Below are 8,326 nucleotides of genomic sequence, written 5' to 3'. Positions count from 1 at the left end.
ACACACTGATTTCAAAACAATAAATATCAGTATATTTGCATTTTAGAGTAATACGTAACAATATGTAACAAAAGCTAGCATGTTATCTGTTCGCACAGATTCAGACAACTTAAAAAGTTAAACCTAAAGAGGGCAGAAATATGATTCCTACTCCACATAACTTAAACCATAGATTATACCTGCGATTGTGTCCCAAATACCACCCCTGAATTATTATTTACATAGCAATGAAAATTATTTTCATAAGGAAAATGTGAGAGTTTTAAAAAGTATAGTAATAATCAAACTTGAGCAGCATGCCTGAAAGCTAAGGTCTGAGTTTCAGTCTGAGAGGAGTTCAAACACAGATTTAAAATAAGCAGGCTTGTCTCTGTTTTGTTATGTGCCTAAATACTAAACTGGAAACGCAAAATCAAATTTTGTATATATTTTACAGACTTCTTATTTGCAACTTTGGTTGCATGCCTGGGATTTAGCACCTGTTCTCTAGCAATGGACTGAGGCCACCACTTTATTTCACGCAGCCCATCACAGATAATAACTGGACTCGTCTGAGCGCACACCCAGATATAAACCATTAATCTAAAAGTATCAATAATAAATCATTGCCAATTCTTTGAGCCATGTAATCACTTGCAGTGTATTTTAGAAGCATAGACTGAAAACTAGAACAAACTGAAGTATAAATACAAAACGATGAAGTCTTTACAAGAATAACCACTGTATTCTATTTGCTGCACTACCAAGACAGAACTATAAAGCATAATGTACAATCTATAGAACACACTACAGTTTCAGTCAGTTACTTTTTACAAATAGTTAGCAAGTATGAAATGCTGGATTGTAAGTAGCGTTGCAGGCATCCATCTACTGCAATCACTGCCTCGTCACTCTCAGCACTGCTAATCCAAGGGCAGCACAATTTGGCAGTGCCAAGATTTCTTTGCCGATTACATAAAGTAATTTCTCCTTTACAGAAAAGGAAAAAGTTACGCAGAATAAAAACTAAGGCATGTGGCAACTAAGCAGCCAGAAACACGGCTAAGTAACTACGGAACTACTGTAACTGTGAAGTGCACATACAGAAAATGTGCCTAAGCTGGATCTAGACTCTAAGAGGTCTCAATGCTTAGCAAAGAATCCTCTCTAGGCCAATAACACTTGATTAATCATTTTAAAGTCTTTCGGACTTTAAGCTCCTTCTTAGCCAGCAACGGTCATGCTCTTTCATCTGCAGCACTATTTTGGAAGTGCCACATTTAATAAATCAGGTTCGTTGAGAGAACTTTGGTCTGAGACGGTTTCCACAGATGCTTGCAGGAATTACATAGCTAGAGAAGTAGCACAATTTAAAAGAAAACTGCACTGGGAAAACACTTAGTGCGAACTGAGATAGGCCAGGAAAAGAGCACATTGCTTTTTTAAGAAGTGCTGCATGTCAAATCTAGGAAACAAATTAACAAAGAGCCTAAAACACCATCATCGGCCATAGCAATCATCGTGGAGTCTTGTCTTCTCATAGTTTCTATGAGTCAGTCTTCCCCAATATATCACTTTCACTAATCTAAAAATGCTCCTTTTGCTAGCCTGAAGCTTCCAACTACCTGTGGAGGTTCAAGCCCTGGTTTTCAGCATCTTTCTTTCTCCACCCCTTAATACCAGAGGATCTTATTTACAGTAAAGGTTTCAAAACAGCCTCCTCTAGTATCCTGGTAGCCAAACGAGGAAAATATGCACTGGACTGGACTGGGAGACTGCCTGATGGAAGAAACACTGTCTGGCCCGTTGGGCTTACACACAGTTATCAGTGGTTCAAAGACTAGCAATAGTCAGTTATGTGTGATATTCCTCACGGGTCAATACAGGGGCTGCTGCTGCTTAAAAATTTCATCAGTGACTGTGATGATGGGAAATAAGCCCCCTCAGCAAGATCACTTACAACACCAAACTGGGTGGAATGACTGAAAAACTACAGCGCAGGGCTCACATTCAGAAAGACTGGAGAAATGGGCCTCAAGAAGTTCAACAAAGACAAAACCAATATCCTGTACTTGGGACGGGAGACATCATTGCAGGCTGAGGACTGGCTAGACTGGTTGCAGCTCTGCAGAAAAGGACCTGTGGATTCCCATAGACAAGTTGAGCATGAGTCAGAAGCGTGTCTTTGCAGCAAAACGTTAATTACATACTGCTCTACATTAGCAAGAGCATACCCAAGAAGTCAAATAAATCAGTGATTCCACTCTATGCAGCACAATACACAAGAGAAGTGGTCAAACTGCAGACAGCCCAGGAGTCATCAGTTAAGATGACTGAGGAGTTAGAGAATATGGTGTATGAGAACAGAGAACTGTCTTTGCTCAGCCTGGTAGTCTTCCACTACCTATGGAGTGGCAGAGAAGAACAGTTAAGAGCAAACGAAGCCATATTCTTCACAGAGGTGCACAACGGGACATTGGGCAATAGCCAAAAGCCGCAGGAAGGGAAATTCCAACTGGAAACAAGAAAAGAATCCCTGATGGTTTTGATGCAAAGGTTTTGCACTGGAACAGGCTGCACAGAGAAATGGTGGAAACTCCATCCTTGGAGCAACTTTGAAGTATTCTGAGCAACCTGATCTAGCTATGAAGTTAGCCTTGCTTCCAAACCTCAGTCTTCTTTGTTTCTGTGAATTCCTAGTAACCCATCAGAAGCATAAATCTGGCTACCATGTCTAGGCTCATTCTTGTAGACTCTTCACTTTTATCCCGATCTCTTCTCACACCATTTCATGGACATCTAACCAGCACCTCAAAATAAACATCAAGAAATCTCTTAATCGTCTTCAGAAAAGTTCCTGGATACCTTTTTTTCTGTATCAGTGCTGACACCAGCAGTAATGCCTATCACTCATACCTACAGCTTACAAGACCCATCATGATCCGTTTTACATCTCATTGATTCCTCCTTCATCATATCTGAGATCTCAGCTATTTCAGGTAATTGCCTCAACAGACATAATCTTGCCTTAATCTTCATGGAAATATCAGGAATCAGGGAGAGCATTTTGTCCATGCTACTTTCTGTCACTCCTTCTCTGCATCCTGCCTTACTTTTCTCTACCACGTCACGTAAGACTGATTTGCTTTGATGACTTTTCATGGCAATCATCACATGTCACGACTAAAACATCAATTGGTAATTGGACTGCACTGACAAGCATATGGCCAACAAGCATCTCTATTACTTCTCTAAGGCAGCTCTTCACCATGTAAATATCCATGAAACTGACTCTTTCTTCTACTATAAGGCCTTCCTTAAAAGTCTTAATTTTGCAATGTCGCCAGAAGGCAGAGCAACAGTTAGGCTGCAATACGAGGCAACGTGCTCATGGCTATTATTAGTTTTGTGTCACTATATTCTATTATTTCCTCTTTTGTCTATCTTCACTAAATTTCTCTTGTCTTAGTTCATGCATCAGGGATCATTTTGTCCTGTGCTAACTAGAACATATGCAAATCCAAAGGAATTGGGACATGTTAGAGAAATAGTCCAATTCCTGACTCAGTTTCTGACTTCTTCATTTGGTTTAACTCCTCACAGCCCAATATTAAATTAGCCACTTTAAAATGATACAATTTGATTAACAGCTTCGAAAAACCTCCAGATCCCCAGGTACTCAAATATAGGAGAATTGCTTTAAAGGACTGATGAAATTAGCTCACAGATGTACCTAATAGAGCTGATTTCAATTAAATTTGAATCAACAGCATTTCGAATCATGGCATATTTTAAACGCCTACTTAAAACAGCAGGGTTTTGCCAAACAGAGGATGTTTAAGACGACACGATTTTTTACATCTTCATATTAGATGAAACTCCACAGGTGCTATCATGGGAAGTGATGTCCAGCTTGAATATCTCGACACTGTTTACCATTTGATACATGGCATAGGCTCGGTTTTGAAATAACTGTATAATTCAAACATCTAAAGATTGATATTCTACAAACCCACATACACGTACGCTTAACTAATCCCATCAATTGTATAAGCATTTGCAGAAACTGTCCCTGTGGCATTGAGTCCATTTTACTTCAACCATAAAATCTAGAGTAACCTGCTGCAATCACACAGCTGGAAAAATGCCCAGTCCACCATTCAGCATCTAACGGAGGGCAGAACATCACAAGTAGGAGCAATCGAAGCTGCTTTTAAAATAATCACTGATAGCATGTGCAATTAATTCTCCTTCAATGGGAACATAACCAGTAACATAGGTTGATCTATAGATCAAGTTATTTGTAAGCAAAATCAGCTACAGCTATACTGACTCCAAAGAATCTGGGCTTTTCCCAGGAGATTCGTCATTATTCTCAAGGGAACACAGGCAGAGCCCTGTGCCTGTGAAGACACCACTGATGAGGAGGATGGATTTATGACCCTCTTGCCATGCTAGGGGTTTATAGACAATATAAATAAAAATGTTTTGCTTTGAAAAGTCAGCCTACAATAGAAACACCTGACCTAACCTACAATTTCACAAGAATTTTACCTTAAAAATAACAATTTTAAAAAATCAGCAAGAGTTTATGAATCTCTGGATGCCTTTTCTTGAACAAAATACATCCATTAAGAGAGTGAATTCAGAATTGCACAGGCTGCAATCTTGCCCTTAGAATACCTGGCCAGTCAATGACCTAAAACTTGTCTTTTCAGGCTTCTACGTAAGGATTTTGAAAGCAATTTTCTTTTTAACCTGAACAAGGACAGTTACTAGTTTAGATCATTTCAGATGTTTTCATTTAACAGTCTCCCAAAGTAATGACTCTTATAGTCTCAAGAAAGAATTTCGGGTCCAGTGTTGCCCTGAATTCACTGCAAATACTGGAGTGCACAGACACTATAATATGCAGTGCAGAGGACATCCCTTTGTATTCAAACAAAAAGGAACAAATAGCTGGATAGGACCACAGACAGTAGAGCTGGAAAAGGTCCAATATGCTTGTATTCTGAAGGAAAGCACAGTCTAACTGGCCAAGAACAGGACTGAGAATCCAGTAACTCTCAAACTGTAATCTCAACTATATTACTTACTTTTTGGCTTTATAAAATCTATTTTGAACCACATTCACCAAGATCTCTAGCTCCTGGAGCTCCTAGCTCCACAGTCAAATGAAACCGACAAATCTGGCACAAGGGACAATACACCACATACTTCTGTCCCATGTGAATTGCCTAATTGGAGTGGTTGCAAGTCATATTAATGCTCTTGATCAATCTGGATCAGTGAATCTTGAGCTCTTTTCCAACCCAGTAGGTGAGATTAACAGGAGCATGGGAAGATGCCTGGAGAAAGCTCAACTACTGAAGTTACTGGTTTTGCTCAGGGCTTTATGAGAAAGTACAATTGCCTACAAAGTCACTTGACAAAGAGAGGGAAACATGATGACAATTCAATTTGAGCCACTAAATGAAGGGTTTTGTCACTGATTTAGCATCTTAAGTTCTGGTACAAGTACAACAGAAGACACCATCCCTTTTCTCCTTTCTGCTTTAAAGGAAAGGATCAGAGAGAGCTTCTCTGTTTTGTGCAGACTACTCTATGGAAACTCATAAAACCTCTCCTGAAGTAGATCCTGGAGGGAACTATATGGAGAAACAGACAAGTTAGAGAGACCAGCTGCACATGGGCAGAATCGGGCCTTTCTGCTCCTAGAAGCTTTTGCCATTGGAATTTAAATTGCCCCAGGGTCATAGGTATTTAAAGGTTATGCAATGATTTTGAGAACTGCACTCTGCCAAAATCATAATTTAAGAAGATTACAAGACTCTAAATTTGGCCAGCTTTACATTGAAAACATCCCCCTTGCTTTGCCTTGCCTCTGTAAAGGTCTGCTGATGAAAAACAGACACGCTATCTTGTAAAAGTCAGAATCTTCTTACCTCATTTTTCTTATCTGTAGCTATGCCTCATTAAATGTTTTCTAATACATTAAAGACAAAAACCTGCAGTATGTACTCTTCATCTAAAAAGAGTATCAAGTGTACATTTGATCCCTTAATTAAGTAATGTGCTGGACCTCAGAGAAGCAGGTCTTTCTGTCGTAATCCTTGCTTAGTAATTAATGCTTCTCTGCACCAGAGCATGGAACCATTTGACAGTTTAAATGTAGCTCCCGCATCAATAAAAGTACTATTTAACTATTAAATGAATGGGTCTCTACTACTTATCCAAAACTATTTGTAACAACATTTTTGTTCTCTAGCAGGGTGCTGCCTTCTTTGATGAACAGCTCCCTCATCTGATGAATCTTCATTTGCCAGAAAATCTTCCTTTCTCATCCACAATGCCCCATTAACGTCCCCTTCATCTTCCCCAGCAGTCCCCAGGATAGATTTCTCCCCATCCATCAAAAATGTATTTGTAAGTAAGGTCATATACACCTTTTCCACAAAGCACCTTTGCCAGTGACAGCCAGCTGCAGATCACAAGACTACACGGTCTCTATCCAACTTGCCAATACACAAACATACGTAGCCAAGATGGTCCTCCAAAATCTGCCCTGATCTATTTTGCTCTTAGATGATTTAACAGCCTCTGGTATAAGCATACAGAAGGAACAATCCACTATGGTCTGTGCCAGCTGCAAAGAGTAACTGACCAATAACTAAGGAGCATTCAATAAGTGAAGGAAGACAGCCCACTCGCTAACCAAGCTGTGACATTGGACAGCTCTTGGAGCTGGCAGAGCTCCTCCACTAGGATGGCATTTCACTCAGAACTACAGTTGATGAAATCACTGCTTAAAGGACAACTTTAAGACTACTCAAAACTAAAGAAGAGGGTGGTAGACCCAATAAACGCATTAGAGATGGGGAAACCTCAACATATAACTAAGCAGTATTGCTTAGCAGTTAAGGAGGCTTAATGCTTAGACCTTCATCCCATAAACACTTCTCAGAGTCAACAGGACTTTCAGCGCAGTCGCTACTGACTAAGTCAGAGCTTAAACGCTGTGGGTGAAATTCTGATCTATGGAAGTTTCTTGGGAGAGTCACAGTTTCTCCATAGACTTAGTCACAGTTTCTCGCTCAGGTCTGCAGGCAAAGACAAACTATATTTTTCACCTTTAAGGGCCAGTGTAGAGTTTTGGGTTGCTTTTCAGACCAAGAAATGAGAACCCTTCCATTTTCTCTACATTAAACATGACGGTTGGAATATTGACCAAGACAACAATTTCAAAGCTCTTACAGAAATATCTGACAACTACCGTGCACCGAAAGTTCAAAATACTTTGCAAGGTACTGCTTTCTATTGTGGTATCACAAAAGGTACTAAATACACAAACAGGTCTCCTGTATTTAACTTCACTAGCATGTGACCAATACACCCGCTGCACCTGAGCCATTACTTAGGACAACTTCACAGCTGTAACTATAAAAAAAATCATGCATTAGCCAAAGAGAGACAGTCAAGCAAAAGTAACACTGAAAGCTAATTCCAGAATCAAGCGTCAAAGACTTTTCATTGATCAGTTTAAACGAGGTTTAAAGGGGAATTACAATATTTAAGAAGTTACTTATTTAAAAGTAATTAAATAATTCCTGTCAAGAGTTCAGAATCGTATGATATACCTTTTAAAATAATACATTTCTTCCACTTCACTACTTGAAAAGTCTTCACCTATTTGTCTGTTTGGAGCCTAACTACACAGTAACATGCATGAGCAACAGACTGCTATCAAAATGACACCGGAAAGACTACTGAGGATGTATTTTCTATTATCTACTTCAGCAGCTGAAATACTTGGAAACAGCAGTGCGATTTCCAGGTTGGGGAAGGGAAAAGGTTTGGCCTCCAGTTCTGCAAGTACATCCTTCGTTCCCTCGCACCACCAGGACATTCAAAGGCCTTTGCTCCTTCCACCACCCAAGCACCAAGCAGAGGTGGGAGCGAGCGCCTGCGGAGCTGGAGCAGGATTTACCTCCAGCTGGAGGAAAATAACCACGAGAGGAGGATGGAGAGGGCTGAACTGCCCAGCTCTGGGTGACAGGTACTGCTAACACGTCAGTGGTGCCACAGGAAGCACTCGTGGGCTCCCATCATTTCCAGGCACGCTATTTTAAGCGAATGAGTGAAAACATTTATTGAGCTAGGCCACCCCGGAGCCCCGGTACGGCCCCAAATAACGCGGCCGCGGCAGCCTCTTGGTGTGACCGCGCCGTGCCAGCCATGACCCCCCCCGGGGGAGGGTCCCTCAGCGGGGGAGCTGCACGGTGGGGCGGCCCCGGGGCCCGCCAGGCGCGGGGCCGGACCCGTGGGGCTCGGAGGCCCCACGGCCGCC

This window comes from Calidris pugnax, unplaced genomic scaffold (assembly GCF_001431845.1).
Source record: "Calidris pugnax isolate Ruff unplaced genomic scaffold, ASM143184v1 scaffold11, whole genome shotgun sequence".
NCBI lineage: Eukaryota > Metazoa > Chordata > Aves > Charadriiformes > Scolopacidae > Calidris > Calidris pugnax.
This window is presented reverse-complemented; position numbering follows the sequence as displayed.